This window comes from Saccopteryx leptura, chromosome 2 (genome assembly GCF_036850995.1).
Source record: "Saccopteryx leptura isolate mSacLep1 chromosome 2, mSacLep1_pri_phased_curated, whole genome shotgun sequence".
Lineage (NCBI taxonomy): Eukaryota > Metazoa > Chordata > Mammalia > Chiroptera > Emballonuridae > Saccopteryx > Saccopteryx leptura.
The window spans coordinates 19,268,878-19,290,018 of NC_089504.1; positions in this window are offsets into that span (position 1 = coordinate 19,268,878).

Here is a 21,141-nt window from a genome sequence, read left to right on the forward strand (position 1 = left end):
ATGCTTTTCTGTATCACTAAATGGTCTTAAGCAATCAGAACATAAAGGGTCATATGCTAATTCCAGTTCCAATGCTGGAGTTCCTTGAACAGTAGACTAAATAAACGGAGAATTCTGAAGACCTCTCTCTTGCATTCCATTTTGCTACTGCCAAGTTAGAAAAGAGGGGAGCATGTTCCTGGATTGGTTCTCAATCACGTCTGTTAAAAAGTTATGTGGTGAGAGTTTCTAAGGACATATACTCCTTAGAAAGTGTGACGTCTTTTAATGATGCCCATTAGGATTTGCTGAATGAGAATCTTCATAGGTGGGACTTAAGCAATTGTCTTTGGAGGGACGTGTCCAAGTTGTGCTGGTGGTTGGTCAGCCCTGGCACAAAGCCACTAAACAGGAGTATCTCCAGGGCATATGTGATGAGCACGTAAGTCCAAATAGTTTTAGAGCTGACTGATGACATGAAGCACATTTTTTTGTTTGGTTGTTTGTTTGTTTGTTTTTTAGAGTAAAGCTATGCTGAGTTATTTGTCAAAATTCCCAATTTTTCAACATACTCGTATGGAGGGCCACTTTTGTATAAGTCCACATGGAGCCCTGTCAGCCAGAGGGAGCAGAAGTAGGACTGCTTTAGTCAGCTACTCTGGTGGATGCCTCAAGTTTCTGCAGACAACCTGGGTTGCCTGTTCAAAATTCTATCATTAATCGATTATCATTTCTTATTTGATTCTCAGTCCCATAAATGTGATGCTATTTCCTATCAGTTTCTCAGGTTGAAAAAAAAATTCCCAGAATGAGAATATGCTAAAAAAGTAAAATGTTATAGCTATGGAAATGGGTAAATGCAGCTGAAACATTACTGAACTCAAACTCAGTTCAGATTCTGGATCCTGGGGTTTATTTGCTAAGTGCTTTGTAAAATCGATTTACCTTTTTTGTGGGCTTAAATTTTCCATCTGTATACTGGATGTATTAATATTGCTTATACATTCTTAACTAATGGATGAGGTCGGAGGTACATGTGACTTTAGTTCATTTTGTACATGATTTAATAAATAGTGAGGCATGGGCTTGTTCCACTTCCATCCTATCTACAAGCTCCACAAGTAAAGCTAATTAAAATTAGGATCCAAATGGAGACAATGACCAACGAGTAAGTAACTTAAAAGATCCCTTATGCTAATCTCTTTCATGGTTCCATTGACCTCTCTGAATTCTAATTCAGAAAAATCCAGTCCTGTGAATATATGTTGTAGCTATATGGTGTGCTATGATGGGAAAATTTGGAAATTGTATGTGCATGGTCATTTTGAGTTATTAAACCATACAGTTCAAACCAGAAGTCATCTTTGGTTCCAAAATTATATTATGCTTTTTTCCCCATCAATTGGTGTCACACCAACTACACTTTTTTTTGTTTTAATTCCTTTTGCTAACATGATGGTAACAGACCAGCATCAACTTCATAACAAAATAAAGAAGATGTCAAAATAAGAACTATCATTTGATGATAATTCCACATTAAACTGGGAACATTCCCAATTCTTGGAGCAGCCTTAAGGGCTCATGAGTTGTTACCTCCTTCCCTAGAATGAGGGGATGTGAGGTGTGGAGAAAAACTTGCTCCATGCTATGTACAATAGCAACACTGTGAGGGTTGGAGAAAAACTTGCTCCATGCTATGTACAATAGCAACACTGCTACAGTTTCTCATTCCAAACACTGAGTCCGGAAGATCAGTGCCATTCTCTGCATCTTTTCTCATCTTGCTAGTAATGTTTCTTAGGAAATATGTAATGATTCATTGTATCATAGGCAGAAGAAATAGCTAATTAATAAAAAGCACCCCACCCCTATTCCTTTCTTCTAGACAGACTATTCTTAGGAAATCCAGTTTTCTTCCTCAGTGACTGACTTTATGCAAAATATTTAACCTCTCTGAAGTTCAGTTTGTCTTACTTCTAATGCAAGATGGCTGTAGCTACCTCACGTGGTTTAGGAAAGTTCATTTAGGGAAAATTCAAGTCTTTCTACAGCTTTAGCTCCAGCACCGAGTGTGACATCTTACACATAACGAGGGCCAGCGGAAGGCATGTTCCGACTGCGCCCTTTCCCCATCCTCACGGACCAGTTGCTCTAGGAGCCAGTATCAGCTCCCAGATTATGGAAGGGATCAAGTGAGAGAATATGAACTCAAGCAGTTTGAAAATGTCATCCCCAAAATGCCTTTTCCTCCTGCTCTCTCAGTTGTGTTCCTCTCCCAGAGAATTGCTTCTTCCCCCCACCCCCAAACACACACACAGTTTCAGCCCCTCTCTCAGGCTTTCTCAGTACTTCCAGCTGTTTTTCCTCATTTCCTCTTTGGCGTTCGCATTCTCCATCGGACCTGAAGGAGTCTCCAATTCACCGGCCATAGAATTTCTCAGGTCATTAGTCCCAGTTTGTGAAGGGTTTCCCACCTAATCTGGTGTTTGGAAACCCACTGTTAACCTTCCTGGGATGAGCCCAAGTAGCTCCCATTAGACTCCGTCTGAAAGCTAGTGGGGGACAGAAGGAAAACATTTGGATTTCTTGGCTCTTCCAGGCCTGGCCCCAGTGAGTATCCCATCAAAGCACTTTTTAGCTGTGTAATTAGAAACACTGTGAGTCAGTCCCTCCCTGGGTATCAACAGCTACACACTGAGAGTTGATCAATATTAAAGCTGTCACACTATATTCGTATTTTTAGGAGGAAAACTCATAATGGATGAGTAATCGTGAGCAAAAGGTCTTCTGTACCTTTCCAAGGAGCCAAAAAAATATTACTTGGCTCCAAAATACCAGAGACATGACTTGTTTCTCTACCTTGAACCTGATCCAACTTCTCTATTTTGATACATTCTTTTCATTTTTTATTGTTTATTTATTTTCACATTAAAAAAATTGAGGGAAAAAGGAGACATCAATTTAAACAGACACTGTACCAGGCCCTAGACATTTACAAATAAATAAGATAAAGTTTCTGTCTCCAAGGAGGTCAGAGTTAGTAGATAAAGTCAGACATGCACACAAAATAGCAACACAATGAAATAACTGTAATACCAGAGGTGGGTGCACCATATGAAGATGGCGTTAGGTTCGAGCCTGTGTTTCTTACCGTAGATGGTAAGGGAGGGATTCTGATTAAGTTGATTTGATTTGCTTTTGGAAAATGCAATAATAAAATAATGGAGGGAATTATTCTGAGGGAGGAAGTCATCTGAGATGTCATTGCAAAATAGGGCACATTATGGAGGTTAGCCTTTATCTTCTAGGTAACGGGCAGCTACTGGGGACAAAAACTGAACAGGAAAGGAGGCATTTAGAATGCTCACTCTGACAACCAGTGGGGACATAGATTGGTGGGAAAGATCTAAGAAGCACTAAAAACTAGGTAAGGAGTGATAGTCGTAGTTCAGGTCAGGAATGAGGCGCATCTGGACCAGGGAGAGGGCAATAAGAATAGAAAGTGGTGTGTTTAAAATCGTTTAGGGGATAAAATTAATAGAGTATGTTGATTAATGTATATGAGCGGCGAGGCAAGGAAAAATAGAGTGTAGATCCTATACTTGTGGTTGAAATGTGGTTCTCAGATGCAAGCGTGGCCCAAAGAGTCCTATTAAGCTGCTTTTCATCTCTGAAATATTCCCCAATGAACACAGTAGTCTGTTTTCTGTACTATAACCCCATATCTTATCCTGCTTTTGTCATAGTCAAGTAAAATAAAATAAATTCTCCCCAAGGTAAAATAAAATAAATCCTCATGGTCAGATCACTTCCATGTGTAAATCACTTCTTTGTCGCTCCTTTGCTCGCCTTAAGCCCAAACTCCTTAGCATGAACTGTACTTTGCTGGATTTGGTTTTTGCCAGCCTGCCTAGCCTTGTTCACCCACTGTCTCCCCGCTCCTGGGTCTGTTTCCCTGACCCCTGTCATCTAACCACAGGGACCTCCCTTTCATTTCACCCCTATATCACTGAAAATGCAGCTTTCCTTGCCAGGCACCGCCACCTCACCACCACCACCACACACACACAGACACACATTATTGCCTGGTAGCCCCTGTTTATACTCAAAGCACATTTGAAATGGCATGTGCTTTGTGCATCCTCTCCATTGCCGCTCACGCCTCGAATGAGTGCAAAGCCTATTTCACCTCTTCTCGCCCTAGGCCTTTACATCTACTCAGTTTATACTCTTCGTACTCTTCTTAATTTCTAATTTAGAAATTAAGTCTAACACTGCACCAGTGGAATGGGCTACATGATACATAGCACCATCTATGTTGTTACCATCCAAGAACTTACTCCCTACCATTGCAGACAAATATGAAACCATCACCAGTTGTGGAAGTTATTAAGAAAATAATAATTGGAGAGTGTTTTGCTTGAGTTTAACCAAGCTAGGGGAACATTGTACTGGACTGTAACTGTTGGGAAAATGAGCTTATAAAATCTGTATTTTCTGGTTTTGCTCACTTTTATTGTTAAAAATGGCACTGCCCACGTGAATGGCCACTGCCCAGGTGAAAGGCCGCTGCCCAGGTGAAAGGACTGATTACCTTCATGCTTGAGAAGGGGCTTGGTTATGCTAATGTTGCTGGAGGAGGGCTTTTGCAATGAAAAGTTTTAAAAGAGGGAGCTAGGAGCCCATTTTGAGAGGAGACCATTGTTGCAGGGAGGAGAGACCACGTGGTGGCAGGGAAGAGGCAGGCAAGATGGCGAGTGCTGAAGGAGAAGCCAGTTTGTGCAGAGAGAAGGAGATGGGGAACAGAGGTGAATAAAGCTGGTGGATTCTTTGATACTAGGAGATCCCAGATGTGGCAGTAGCTTTCTGAGCCCTGAATGAGTGGGTTTTGGAGCCCAGTGTGTTTGTGTTTACTCGCTTGCTGGGTGCGAGGCTAGAAATAAAGAAAGTGGTCCACCAGTTCTTGGCTCCACAGTTTCATTACGATCTATCCGAATCGAATGGGAACCTGCACACAGGCCAGGCAGCTGTGATGGTGGCCGTGACTACTGGCCTTACAATAACATATAATTATAATCATGGAGGAGGAGCTAGGGTAAACATTCTTATGACAAAGACCCATTGAAAGCTAAGGGAATACTAGAAACTCAGGGGTGACACAGCCACCACCAAGGTCATGTTTGAGACCCACTCATTTTAGACAGTGGTGCTGTGATTTATTATAAGACGTAGCTATTAGGTCTGGACCCTTTCCTGACACAGAGCTCCTAAAACCCTTGGAATCTCTTGTGATAAGAGCTATACTGGATTGTTTGTTGTTGAGTTTTATGAGTTCTTTGTATATTGGATATTAGGCCCTTATCTGAGCTGTTGTTTGAAAATATCATTTTCCATTTAGTTGGCTGTCTATTTTGTTGTCAGTTTCTCTTGCTGAGCAAAAGCTTCTCAGTCTGATGTAGTCCCATTCATTTATCTTTGCCTTCACTTCTCTTGCCTTTGGAGTCAAATTCATAAAATGCTCTTTAAAACCAAGGTCCATGAGTTTAGTACCTATGTTTTCTTCTATGTACTTTATTGTTTCAGGTCTTATACACTGTTGGTGGGAATGTAAAGTAGTACAACCATTATGGAAGAAAGTATGGTGGTTCCTAAAAAAACTGAAAATAGAACTACCTTATGACCCAGCAATGCCTCTACCCAAAACTCAGAGACATTGATACATAAAGACACATGTAGCCCCATGTTCATTGCAGCCTTGTTCACAGTGGCCAAGACATGGAAACAACCAAAAAGCCCTTCAATAGATGACTGGATAAAGAAGATGTGGCACATATACACTATGGAATACTACTCAGCCATAAGAAATGATGATATTAGATCATTTAAAACAAAATGGTTGGATCTTGATAACATGATACGGAGTGAAATAAGTAAATCAGAAAAAATGAAGAACTGCATGATTCCATACATAGATTGGACATAAAAACAAGACTAAGAGACATGGACAAGAGTGTGGTGGTTACCAGGGAGGGGGGTAAGGAGGAGAGGAAGGGGGAGGGGGAGGGGCACAAAGAAAACTAGATAGAAGGTGACGGAGGACAATCTGACTTTGGGTGATGGGTATGCAACATATATGAATGACAAGATAACCTGGCCATGTTTTCTTTGAACATATGTGTCCTGATTTATTGATGTCACCCCATTAAAATTAATAAAAATTTATTTTAAAAAATCTATACAGTATTTTGTTATGTAAATGAATTGACTAGGGATATTCCTCAGGTAACCTAGGGTGAGGCTGGTTGCCAGGGAACCAGCCACTTGATTACAAGGTTGGAACTTTCAGTACCTACTACCCCCCCCAAGCACCCTGGAAAGGAGAGGGGCTGGAGGGGACCTCAATCACCAGTGCCCACTTATCTAATCAACTGTGACTATGTAGTGAAGCCTCTGCAAAAACTGAAAGGACTGGGTTGGAAGAGCTTCTAGGTTGGTGGGCACATGGAGATGAGGGTGGGGGACTGGATATAGTGTGGAGGCTCCTCATCCTTCCCCGGAACGTGTCCTGTGGATCTCTTCCATCCGACTGTGTCTGGGTTATAGCTTGTTTGTCATAAACTAATAACTTGGTAAGTAAAATGTTTCTGAGTTTTGTGAGGTGCTCTAGTAAATTAATCAGATCTGAGGGGGGGATTATGGAAACATCTGATATAGAGCCTGTCCTGTCAGAAGCATTGGGCTTTCAATTGGTGTCTGGTATATCAAAGTAGGCAGTCTTACGGGATATTTATCTATTTTCTAGTAGATAGTGTGAAAACTGAATCAAGTTGTAGGATATCTAGCTGATATCTTAGTGAATAGCTTGGTGTGGGAAAAAGCCTCTATATATTTGGTGACCAAAAGTGTGAGAAACAAAGTATTTAATGAGTAGTAAAAGAGTCTCTTGGGGAAAACACATAGGGAAGAACTGGATTTTCCTTACAAATGAAGGAAAAATCTGAGGTTCCCCTTTATCGAGCCCCAAAGCTAGGTGGAAGTGTCTGGGCTGATCGAGGTCTGACCCTTGGGAACAGAGTGCTGCCCAGTCCTGTCCTGACTGATGTTTAGAAGCTGCAGTAGAGGTGTCCCGTGTATGCACTAAGGATTTGAGTTGCACTTACAGGTGCAGAATGTACTCGGCAGTGCAGTCATAGCTAGAGGTCTGGGAAAGACTCAGCCAAGAAGCCTAGAGAAGGAGGCATGGGCGCATTGGCTAAGTCTGCCTGTGGCTCTGGCAAAGAAGCTTGCATGGGGATTTTGTGTGTTTTAACTAAATGAGTAAATTAATGAATGCCTAAATATCAATATATGACTTAGAGAGCCAAAGAGTTGGAAACCCATGAAAAACAATATAAGTGGATACCTAAATGAATGATCAAGTCATACAGAGATATGAATGAGTTAGCGACTGACAATAGAAGGAAGTTGATAGAAGGCTCTGTGAATGGACACCCCTGGGTGGGGATGGGGAAGTGAATATAAAGTAAATAAACACATACAGAAAACTTACTAAAATCAAGTTTCCAGGATTAAAAAAAAAAGTATTATATTCTGGAGGAATTAGTGTTCAGAGAAAGGGTTAGACTTCCCTGCCTCCGTCAAAGCCATCAACTGTCAGAAGAGTTTAGGTCTGTGAATGTCTGAGGTGGGACCACTTTGTAGCTTCTGAGACTGGGATGTGGGGTCTTCACCATGATGGCCTTGATGTCCTGTGCAAACATCGTCTTCAACTCAGCCCTGCAGAAATGGAAACAGTGGCAGGAACTGTGGGCCGATGTCCCTGGGTGTCCCCAGGAGACGGCAGGTGGGCTGCCTCCAGCGAGGTGTTACACTCACAGACATTATCTCACACATGTACCAAGAGCTGTTAGCTTTTTTTCTTTATGACAAGACACCTGTTTTTTTCTTCCCAATGTGAAGAGTAATGTCTGATTAAAATGAATGCACACTTTAAAAAAAATTTCTTTCCTCAAACTCTTCCAGAGATTAATATATAAACCAAGTGACTTTGTATTAATTTACATTGAAAAATAGAAAGGTCCTAGGGGACTCTCCTCATGCAGGACAGTGACTCTCAAACATGGGGTCCATGTCATTCTCCTGTGGGGTGTAGGATCAAAATGCCCCGACTGAGTCTGTACCTTTGGAAGTATATTCTAGAGTCTTCCATGTGAGAAACACGGGTGGAGGTCAGTCTCTTCGGCTAAGTTTTAACTGGAAGATTTACATTGGTTACATTCTGAAGGGCTGGTCCTCAGCTGAGACAGCCTGGGAGCCTCACTGTGCAGAACCCTTATCATGGGAGCCTGCTGTTTCATATGCTCTCTTCCTGGAGGGGTTCGGAGTGGATAGGTTCCCTCTGTGTCTCCATGCACAGCCCAGCTTCCTTCTGCCTGACCCATTCTTCCTCTGGCCTGGGAATCTTAAGTCTCCTCATGTAGTAGATTTTTGTTGTTTATTGTTTGTTTTGTTTGGGAATTTAAACGTGTGCTCTAATCTAGTCTCCTCTTTCTTGTGTTTTAGTGGTTATGCTAAAAATTACATACAGTGATTGGTGAGTCCCTCAGCTGACACAGTGGTATTCCCGTGCTGAACAACAGCATAGGCTTCAAAATGTTTTTACTCTTCTCACTCTTCCCTAATGTATGTGTTATTGTTGCCCAGGATTTAAGTTGCATCTTGGATGTTTTTTACCTTTCAACTTCAGACTGAACCCTCGTGACGTTTGTAGACAGCTGGGGCTTGTCAGGATGTGTCCCGGGGCTTGCTGCTCCTTTGCGTCAGAGACTGTGTAAGTAGGGTTATGTTTTCCCATGACATATCCTCTAGACATTTCTTTTGGGATAATTAATTCATAATCTATTCACTGTTTATATGTATAAAATGCCATTATTTCAGTCTCATTCTTAAAAAATAGTTTTGCTGGCAATGCAGCGCAAACAAGTTTTTTTGGCACATTAAAAATATTTTTTCATCTTCTTCAATTACTTTAGTCCTAGTTGATTTTTATTTCTTTGTCATTGTGATTTAACTGCCAGCATCCATAGATTTATTTTAATGTGCTTTAAAGAAAAAAAAAATTTTTATTGAAGTGTTCTAGCACATTGGGAAAAGCTTAGGATTTGGTTACATAATCTCCCTGACCCTGTTGGCTATCTCTGTGAACTGGAATTATTAACATCATTTTGATAGAGTTGTGAGAGTTACATTAGGTGAGCTGGCATAAAGTAGGGACCTTTGTTGGTTCCTCAACAAATTGTATTTACTATTAATAGACAGCCTTGCATATTTCATTGTAATTATTTCATAATGTCTCTGTGAGGGTGAGTTTATACAGGGTGTTCAATAAACACTCTGATGTAATATTCAAGGAATCTTGAGTTAGTACAAAAATATAAGCAATTTCAGCTCTGAAGTGGCTGGGCATTCCAAATGCACAGACGTAGAGCAATAGGACCAGTGCGAATGATCCCTGGAATTCTCAGAGCACTGTAAAAACCTGGCCTTTTCGAGTAAGGACATCTGTCAGCTATTGGCTAACCTTTGGCATGGAAAATTACCCAGGAGTCCTTTCAAAAACATTGCATGAATACATTAGGTTGTGTTACAAATAGTAGATAAAATAAACAAGCTGGCATTTTTCTGAGGCCTTTTTCTGTGTTTTTCTAAATCACAACATGCCTTTATTGTTTTTAAATTTAGCAAGTGTAACTCCTCTTGGCTTTGGAGGATAATGATGCAATGGTGGTGATTAATACTATAATTATAGCTTAAATTTCTACAATTTTTTTTATCCCCTAAAGGTTTCTAAAACCTTGGCTTGCTATCATCCACAATATTCTGACTACCACATGCTTCAAAGAACAGTAAAGGTAGAGTCCAGCTGTTAGTAACTGAGTTTTAATAGGGGCCAGAAATTTCGAGTCCATGTATAATTACCTTTGGACTCTAAACCCTATGCTCAAGTTTCAGGAAGGATGATTCTCTGTGCTTGTCAAACATAGAACCATGTATATTTATGGTTTGGAAAGAGCTTATGGGAAAAAATGCCATTCTAATCCCTCTTGTCATAAATGGGGAAACTGAGACTTAGTGAAGAAAGTAGGCTTATCAAAGTTTTACAATAAATTAGTGGCAAAATGAGGAGCTGGAGCCTAGATAATCCCAATGCCTTTTTTGTTTAGAGTTCTTGATTACTCTGGGCTCCACAGAGAACAACCACCCTCTCAATGACTCTGGGCTCCACAGAGAACAACCACCCTCTCAATGACTTAGAAGGTTGGTGCAAGAGAAAAATCATTTCTTCAACTCACATTGGTGCTTATTGTGTGTGTGTGTGTGTGTGTGTGTGTGTCTGTCTGTGTGTCGTGTCAACAATGAACTACTCCAAGATCAGATGACATGCTACATTCTCCAAGGGGCCAAGGGGAGGCAACTGCCCCAGTCAGCAGACTGAAGGATGGAAGCCCCGTGCCCAGCCTTACTCAGATATTTATTAGCCAGTACAAATAACTCAAGGAAGCAAACAGCAGAAGTTCTCAGGGAGTGAAGTAAAATGCAAGGAACATGCTGACTCCTAATCTCTGTTCTGAGAGCCTAAACATTTTCTGTTACTAAACCTTATCCTGCTGTTTTGCTGTTTCCAGCACACACTGTTTCCATTATGGGGTCAGAGAGGCCCCTGGACTCTCATCCACTCAGGGTGTTCGTCCTATGGCACCTTGCTGTCTCTAATTCTTCACAGCATATACCTACATATACTATTAATTTTAGAGAGAGAGAAAGGGATAGACAGAGACAGACAGACAGAGAGAGAAATAGTTTGCTGCTCCACCCATCCATGCATTCATTGGTTGATTGCTGTAGGTACCCTGACTGGGATCAAACCTGCAATGTTGGTGCCTCGTGAGAATGATGCTCCAACCAACTGAGCTACCTGTCCAGGGCTGGTGCTGGTGATATCAGCCAAAATATGTACACTAACTGGGGATCAGGGATATACTGAACAAGACCCTGCCCTGGAGGATTGAAATAATAATAGCTGAAATATGTTGAGTTTTCACTATAGCTGAGCAGCATTATATGTACATTACACACACACACACACACACACACACACACACACACACATAACCATTTAATGTTTACAACTGCCCTGTAAAGGTGATGCAAGTACTGAGTACTCAATGCATATTTTCAGAATTACATACTATTATATCATTTTAATTATATATTTTTTTGTGTGACAGAGACAGAGAGAGGGACAGATAGGGACAAACAGGAAGGGAGAGAGATGAGAAGCATCAATTCTTTTTTGCAGCACCTTAGTTGTTCATTGATTGCTTTCTCATATGAGTCTTGACTGGGAGGCTACAGCAGACCAAGTGACTCCTTGCTCAAGCCAGCGACCTTGGGCTCAAGCTGATGAGCCTTGCTTAAACCAGATGAGCCCGCACTCAAGCTCGTGACCTCAAGGCCTCAAACCTGGGTCCTCCACGTCCCAATCTGACACTCTATCCACTGCAACACTGCCTAGTCAGGCTAAATTATACTTTTTATTTTGAAAGAATTGTGGATTGACAGTCACTTGTAAGAAATAATGCAGATTCCATTGACTATTTACTTAGTCTCTCTATTTGCTAGCCTTTTGCAATATCACAATCAAGAAACTGACATTGATACAAACTATCTATATTGTTTAAATTTCCAAAGTTCTATATGAATCATTTGTGTGTGTGTGTTTAGTTTTATGTAATTTTATCACATATGTAGGTTTGTGTTTCTACCACCAAAGTCAAGAAACAGCTGTTTTCATCATTATGTCTCTTATATTGTCCCTTAATAAATGCACTGACTTCCCTTCCTCCACCACCATCTTTATTCCTAATCCCTGGATATCAAGGACCAGTTCTTCATCTCTAAGTGTACCACTCAAAAATATTAGATAAGTGGAATCATACCATATGTAGCCTTTTGGGATGTTTTTCTTTACTTTGAGATTCTTCTAAAATGTATCAATGTTTATTTTTTAAATTGCTGAATAATATTTTATGGTATGGATGTACCAGTATGTTTCATCATTTTCATTAAAGTGTGTTTGCATTGTTTGTAGTTTTTGGCTATTAAATTAAAGCTGTTATGAAAATTTGTGTACAGTTTTTATATATGAACATAAGTTTTCATTCTCAGTGATAAATGCCTAAAGGTAAAATTGCTGGGTCAAATGATAATGGCATATTTAGTTTAATAAAAAAACTGTCAAGGCCCTGGGCGGTTGGCTCAGCGGTAGAGCATCGGCCTGGCGTGCGGGGGACCGGGGTTCGATTCCCGGCCAGGGCACATAGGAGAAGTGCCCATTTGCTTCTCCACCCCCCTCCTTCCTCTCTGTCTCTCTCTTCCCCTCCCGCAGCCAAGGCTCCATTGGAACAAAGATGGCCCGGGCGCTGGGGATGGCTCCTTGGCCTCTGCCCCAGGCGCTAGAGTGGCTCTGGTCGCGGCAAAGCGACGCCCCGGAGGGGCAGAGCATCGCCCCCTGGTGAGCAGAGCATCGCCCGTGGTGGGCGTGCCGGGTGGATCCCGGTTGGGCCCATGCGGGAGTCTGTCTGACTGTCTCTCCCCGTTTCCGGCTTCAGAGAAATAAAAAAAAAAAAAAAAAAGTCAAAATTTTCCACAGTGGCTGTGTCATTATAGATTTTCACCAGCAATGTATGAGTAATCGGTATCTCCATATCCTCACCAACATTTGATTTTTATTATAGCGTTTTGACAATGTAACTGAGATACAGAACAGTCAGGTAACTCCAAATATTCATCCAGTGAATATTTGTTGGGCCAAAAACCTCTCTTTATGCTAAGATCCAGCAGCAAATAAAACAAAAATCTCTGGCCTGTGGAACAGATATCCTAGTGAGGAAGATGGTCAATTTATACACAAAAGGCAAATAGTAAAAAACCATAATGTAACATAGTGACAAACCTAAGGACAATAATTGAGTGCGACAATAGGGTAGTATATTTTCGGGTAGCATTTAAATTTTAGAAAGGATTGACTGTGAAGGTGACTTTAGTAAAGACCAGAGGAAGTGAGGGAAGCAGCGTTTGGACACCTGAAGGACGCACACTCCAGTCGGGGGGAGGAGGCCATGGCCCTGAGGGAAGCAGCGTTTGGACACCTGAAGGAAGCACACTCCAGTCGGGGGAAGGAGGCCATGGCCCTGAAGCTGCAGCTCACCTTGGTGAGTCAGAGCACACTGGCCCTGAAGCTGCAGCTCACCTTGGTGAGTCAGAGCACACTGGAGTCTCCAGAGGTTGGAGTGAGGTGACAGGTTATGCATGGGAATGTGGACAGATCACATAGGGGCATGTGGGTTTGGGCAATGACTTTGGGTTCTATTCTGAATGAGACTGAGAGCCACCAATGGGTTTTGAGTTCAGAAAGGACTTCATCGGACTGCTTTCATAGCATGGCGGTACCGTCCTTCCCCCACGATTCTGTCACTAAGAAGAGGAGAGCCTGGAAGACCTCAGGCTCTGGGAGAGAAGAGACAAATTGCATTAATTAACAATACCACATGGCAGTGGACATGGGAGATTTTATGAAGAAGCTGGGGGAGCGAGGAGGGAGGGAACATCTCTGCCTGGAGGAGAGGATGCTGCCCTTCGTCATGCGTCGGCAAGCTCATCCGCTTTCCGGTGCAGACCAGAAGCAGCCAGGGAGCTGCACTGCTCCTCTCTCTGCCCGCCCTTCCCCGCCTCCCACTTCTCTGCCTCTCCTCTCTCCTCTCCTCTCCTCTCCCATCCTTCCTCCATGTCTTTTCTTTAATAAAACAGGGTTAACGGCAATCTGCAAATCTATACTTCAAAGGAGGCTTTCTCTTGCTCTTCTTAAAATTTGTTAAAATGTTAACACTGGCTTCTCTCACTGTCAACACTAGAGGCACCGGCAACATCTCCTCTTTAAGCTCAACTTTTCTCCATCAGTTGTTCACTGCAGAGACCCTTTTGCAACCAACTGAGACAGAGACTACTGGATTGTGAGATGAATCAATTAATAATTCCCAGACTCACCTATCTTTCCCGGTTATAGAGAGCATCAAAGCAGATAGCATATGCGAAAATGTTACTAGAGATTATATATAAAATGATAATTTATCAGTATTTTAAAGATGACTTATTTTGCAACAATTCTAAACTTACAGAAGAGCTGCAACAATATGAAGGACTTCTGCCTCCGTTCACATGGTGTATTAGTTAGCTAGGGTTGTTGTAACAAAGTACTACAGACTGGATAATTTACAGGACAGAAATATATTGTCTCACGGTTCTGAAGCCTGAAATGAAATATGAAGTCAGCAACCAAGGTGCGGCAGGATCGGGTCCCTCTGTGGTGGTGAGGGAGGGGCTGCCCAGGCCTCTCGCCTTGAGTTATAGACGGCAGCCTTCTCCTCACGTCTCTTCACATTGCTCCTGCTATACGTGTCTCTGTGTCAACATTTCCTCCTCTCATGAAGACATTAGTCAGACTGGATTACGGCACATGCTAATGACCACTTGATTATTTCTGTAAAGACTGTCTCCAAATAAGGTCACACTCTGAGTTACCAGGGGTTAGGATTTCAACATATGAATATGCAGGAGAAGGGGACACATAATTAAATCCGTAACACACGGAATCCCCGCATTGACTCTTTTCTTCTCTCCTGTGTCCCTGCACTCATTGCCATTAGCTGTTTTCTGAACCATGTGAGAGCAACAGCAGGTATGACGTCACCATGACTCCTTAATTCTCCAGCGTGTATTTCCTCCCAGCAAAGATGCTCTTACATAAGCACCGAGCAGACCTCCAGATCGTAATGTCAGCCTTGGCACAGCACTGCCATCCCATCTGCACAACCCATGCCCGTCTCACCAGCTGTTCCCGCAGCATTCCATTTGTGCCTCTGGGCGGGGAACCTATTTAGGATATGTTGCTTTTAGGTGGTAGATCTCGGCACTCTCCTTCATCACTCTGGAACAGGTGCTTGGCTTTTCTCTGTGCTTCATGTTATTAACAGTTTTTTAGATCATGAGTCTTCTGTTTTGTAGGACAACCTTCAATTAGAGCCTGGCTGATGTGTTTTTATATTCTGAGACAGGCTATGCCTTCTCGATAGGAACACCACAGAAATTACACTGTCATCGTCCCCCCCAAGTGATTCATATCAGGTGACATGATGTAGAATGACCCTACCACTGGTCACATCACCCTTGATCCCCTGGTAACAGTGCCAGCTGCCAGATTTCCCTGTGGGGAAGTCACTGTTTTTCCATTGTAGCTGCTGAGTATTGGGGTGGGGGTTACATATTCAGAGATTACCCTGATATCTTGTTTTTTTCCCCCAGGTGCTACCCACTGCCTCAGCATCCATTGATAAATTCTGTCTAAACCAACTCCAAATACAATGATCACCAATTGGTGGTTTCCTATTTCCATCATTTCTTTTACATCTATTAGTTGGCACCTTACTACAAGGAAGAAATATCCCTTCACTTTATTTGCTTTTTTTTGTTTGTTTGTTATCAGAATGGACTCACGAATGTCAACTAATTCAATGAATTGTTATACTATGTTACTATAGCTACTTATTTGGAAGCTTAACCAGTCTCATCTTTGGTCATTGGGAGCACCTTTTAACTGGCTCTTGTACCTTTTTGAGAGGTTTCATTATTCTTTGGGCTTTTCCTTACTTTATGGAAAAACAAGACAACCATTGATCATCTTATACCTCCCTTGCTTAGCTCTGGAATCAGCTACTGCAACAAAAACTAATCTTCCCTTTCAGTGGAGAACAGAATTTAGAAGCCAAGATTGTCTGAGGGTTCAGTGTATTCATCTTTATTGCTCTGTCACTGCTGTAGGATCTCCCTGGGGACAGAAGTGGAAAATAATGTACATGTCTGTATATGTTTACATATAGTTACAAATAGTTATATGTGTATGTGGGTGTATACATACATACACTAGTATATGACAATCCTTCTGGTTGTTCTTAAAAGTCTACAAATTGGTTGTCACTCTTCCCATCAGTGAATAAATTTAGATCTCGTTCCCTTGAATCTGGGTGAACTTGAGACCCATATATAACCAGATGAATATAGTAGAAATGGTGTTACATGATTTCTGAGGTTAGGTCAGAAAAGGCTATGCAGCTTCTATCTGGTTCACCAGAATACTTCCAGAGGAGCCCTGGGCCAGCATGTAAGAGATTTAATTACCCGGGGATTCTAGATGATTTCACCCAAGGTGGTCAGGTCACCCCCAGCCATCAAGTCTTCCCAGCTGAGACCCTAGACATCGTGGAGCAGGGTCAGTCTCTACTCTCTTTTGCTTGCTTGGATTTCTGACCTACAGGATATGCACACATAAAAAGTAACTCTTTTTAATGCAACTACATTTTGTGATGGTTTGTCATATAGCAATAAATAACTGGAACAAGCTCCCATTCCAACAAATCAGTTTTTTCTAGAGTTCTCCATTTTTATATTTGTAAATTATTTTTCTAACATTGAGGCAATAGCTGTCATTATTCTCAAACTATTTACTCATTTGCTCATTCAATTTATTTGTTTAATGCAAGCAATCTCCCAAACATACTGGCTTCGTCTTCTGTCCACCTTCTGCCCCCTTAGCCATTGGGCACATCACCACCTCAAGCACTCCCCCACTGCACACATATATCAGCACCTCAGGAAACCAGATGTAATGATCTCTCTGTGTCCCAATCCCCACCGGCACTCTACATCCCTGGCTGCAGGCCATGCTGTTAGCTCTGGGAAGGGGAGGGGAGAGGAAGGGAGGGGAGAGGAGGGAAGGGGAGGGAAGAATAAAGATGATGGGAAGAGGGAAGGGAAATTCTACTGCTATTCTTATTTTATCATAGCTATAAAGGATCTCAAGGTCCAGGTTTAGGTAGCAGTTGGCAAATTATAGCTAGTGACACATTGGTGGAGTGTCCACTCTGATCCAGTACACAGGGGACATTTCACTGTACAACTGAATCACAAGTGGGTTTCACTATACATCTCCCTAGCTGGGTCCTCCACTCTCTGACCTTAGCTCCTTGCTTTTCCCAGGGTCCGCTTTCTAAAAAACTTTTACTTTTCATGCTGTCTCATTAGAGCTGCCTTTCATTGTCTCTGGGGCTTTTCGGTTTGTTGGGCTGGTTTCAAGCCGAGGGCAGAGAAGGCCGGTAAGCCGCACATAGCACACTCTTCTTGGGCGACCTCCAGAAGTACCTGGACAAGACTCGAGAAGAGACTGCGGATTGCACAACAGTGGGTGCAAGTGAGAGCCAGAGAATTCTTTTTATTACGCACAAAATGATCCTGTTTTTACAACCTTCGGAGCCACTCGTGTAACACATACGCACTTTGAAAAGGAGAGTGTTGTTTATCAAATGTGTAGTCTTTCTCTTTCAGTGGAACAGAAGTGGGTTTGAATCCTGGTTTGCATTTCCAAGCTCTGTATCCTTAGTCCAGTCATTTACTTCTCTTAATCTCTTGTTCCTTTTTGACAAAATAAGGATAATGATTCTTACCTTATAAAATTGGAAGCTAGAAAATTAAAGAAGTGTTCTTAGATTTTCTAGTGAGTATCTTTGCAAAGAATTGATCCCAATCAAGCCTTTTTTTTTTTTTTTTTTGGTCATAGATACCTGGAAGGTATGTGTTGGGTGGATTCTTAGTTGGTATTCATGTGTATTTCCCATTGGATGTTGCATTTATAGGTATAGGTTCTATTCTTAGCTAATAAATAAATAAACAGACTAAAGACAAGTTCTCAGTGTCTGTCTTTGCATAAGACCCTCCCCAGCTGAGGCCCTCAGCTCCCCACATTTCTATTAAGAGACTAGGCGGTCTTAGATTCCCAAGTCTGAATTCCCGTTAGAAACATCTGGTGAAATTGTTAAAATCATAGATTCCCCTGGTGTCATCTAGGCTTAATAATTCAAAATATACTGAGTTGAGTCCTCCTTATCTGTTTTATTCAAAGGGTTTGATGTGATTTATGATGTAGCCAGCCCAGCTAACCCCAACTACGTGGTCCAGAGAATGATCTTAGAGAGACAACATGGCCTGGTAACTCAGGACTCTGATTCTGCGGACAAGTGGGCATCGGTTCAAACGCCAGTCCCTGCACATCCTTAGTGGGTGACCTGGGGCACATTATTGAAATATCTTTCAGCCTGATCTACAATCTAGAGATAATACTATGATGCATATTAACCTCCGGGTTAGCTCAGAGCCCTCTGCTGCCCACCACATACCTGCATACTTGAAACGGATCAAATGGCTTCCAACTCCCAAGTGGTCCTGTAGAAGTCCACCTCCTTCCCAAGGTTTATATGAGTCCCTGGAAGATACTTTGTTTCTCTTGGGATCTGAAGTTCTACTTACCATCTCTGCCCCTCAGTGCATCCATTTAGGCACCACACTGTCCCTCAGTTTAAAAAGCAGTAACAACAAAATCACTAGCTCCAGCATGCATAAACTTGGGGGACTTTACTAGAACATTTTGGGGGCTTCCATAGGAGGCTGTGCAGAGACCTTTGTCATTAGGAGGCTTCCTATTTCTCAGTTTCTCTCTTTTCTTTTGTTCTCACTCATCTTTTCTGTCTTGCAAAGTGCTGGGCACCAGAAAAGCAGGGCATTGCCATTTTTTCTCAGGTTTTAATACCAAACATGCATATCCAAAGCCATCCAGGTTTTCAAAAGAACAAAGCTCTTTCTATCTGACAACTTCACCCCCTCTGAACATAGCTGCGGTTTAGGGATAGCAAGCAGACACTGTTGGTTTGCTGTCTTCCTTTGTTTTGTTCTTGTTCCACATGTAAAGTATAAATACTTAGCAGGGTTCTGGCATCTGTGGCTTTCTGATCATGGTGACACAGCTACATAGATGCAGCCCAGCCATGCTTTCCTGGAGACGCTACGCCCTCCACACTCTGCACCTGGACAGGCAGCTCCGATTCTTCTGGGAAACCATGGTATCCACTACTTCCCTCAAGTCCAATTTGGTATGTAGGTAATGAGCATAACTGGAGAATGGTGTCTGAAGAGTAGGAATTCAAAAGTCAGATCTGACTCGAAAACAACAGTGGTAATTAATATTAATTGAGTGCCAACCTGGCATTTCCTTGCGAATATTGCCATGTTTTTATTTTCTCTCCCATGGAACAAAACTGAGGTTTTAGGAGACTAAGTAGCCAAGTTAGGATTTGAATCCAGGATATGTTGCTCCAAAGCCTTGGCTTCTTCTACTGCATCACATTGTCTTATAAATAATTAACAGAGAGGTCTGAATTTTGTTACACAACAAAGATGTTAACGGATCTAAAATATGTGCCATCGGTACACAACATTGATACTCATATCAGATGAAATAATTGTCATTTAATGATAGTAGTTTCTTTGTTTTAGTAGTTCAGCTTAATTGAACTTTATCCGTAACTTTATATAACATGCCCTTGTCAAAAACATAGCTTTAAAAAGACAACAAAAGATGAGTCAGTGTTTCTCTATGTCTTAGTGTCTAACTGTTTAATAGAACTGATTCACTCTGTAGATTTATCAGAAAAAAAAATGACAGAAGAAATAGTACCTTGGGCATAATGTAGTTGATTCATGCATTTTAAGGCTTTGTGACTCAAGAAGATAGCTATAAATATTTGTGGCAATTCCTATCTTAATAATTTTTAATATGAGCTCATAAAGACGAGTGCTGGACTTGAATATCTCACTTTTAAATTCAATTTGGAAAAATACTGGGTAGAGACAGGAATAAAGTGGGCACAATAAATAGAAAATATCTGTTAGAATGACTTAGGTCATAGATACAACTGACATTTATATATTACTTAACAGTCTATAAAAACACACATTGATTGGCTCACTGCCTCCCCGTAACATGAGGAAAATGTTATTAACATCATTGAATGGATGAGAACTTAGGCTTAGAGAGCTATTGTTCAAAATGACACGACATATCAGAAAAGAACAGATCCAGGAATTAAACTGGGGTCTTCTGTCACTAAATTTTATGTTCTTGGAATTACTGTATTTTCAAAGGAAACAAATCAATAAGCACATATAAGGTTTGGCTATAATCCATATAATTTTTAGTAGGCTAAACTTCAGGTTAATCAGTAGCAAGAAAAAAATCAATAGGAACTGTAGTTCAATCACTCATCAAATTACTATTTATTTAGTTCCCACAATATGCCAGGCAAACAGCAGTGAGGGTTTCCAGGAAATAGTAGGACACAAGGTCCCAAGCTTAGCCTGGAGTTGGCAGAGAAGCAGGGAAGGCAGCAATTGTGAGCACATGCAGGCACAGTCCCGTTTTGGATACATGCGAAAAAGTAGATGACTGATATTGAGTTCTATGTTCATATAAATTTCTCAGTGTTTTTATCATCAAATTCCAGGATGAGTGGCATGTGTAACTGCAAGCTGCCCCGTGCAAGAGCCTGTAGTAGGAGACTACGCATGAGTGCAATGCAGCGTCCGACCTCTCTGCGCCCACCCTGTGGTTTCCATGGTCTTATGTCTGACAATCATACCTTTTGTTCAAACACCAATTTACCCATGAAGGTGTACCAGAGACTGGTGTCATAGAGACACCTGACAATTGACTGGTTTATTTATTTATTTATTTATAAACGAAGAAAAGAAGTAAAAAAAAAAGAAGCTTGTTAAGAGACTGCAGCCAACAGTCTCTAGACACTTAGAGGAACCCATTTTTCTCTTTCCAAAACTTCAACAAGATTTAACACAGGTGTGGTTTTCTATTTTCAAGTTTTTTTTTAAATAGTTGTCTTTTTCTTTAATACATGATTGTATGTTAAAATACCTTCTTTGATATTTCATGCATACAAAATAATATATGTGATCTTTTTGCTATAAAACATTATAATAAAATGGGCATTTTTGAATTCAGCACCCAATTCAAGACCAGACCATAAACCTTGCTTACATCTCCTTGTGTGTTCCCATCGCGTCCCACTGTGTCATTGTTTATACGGAAGTATTTAAGAAATTCAAACAATATTCTAAGATTATTCAACAAACCAGCAGAATCCTTTG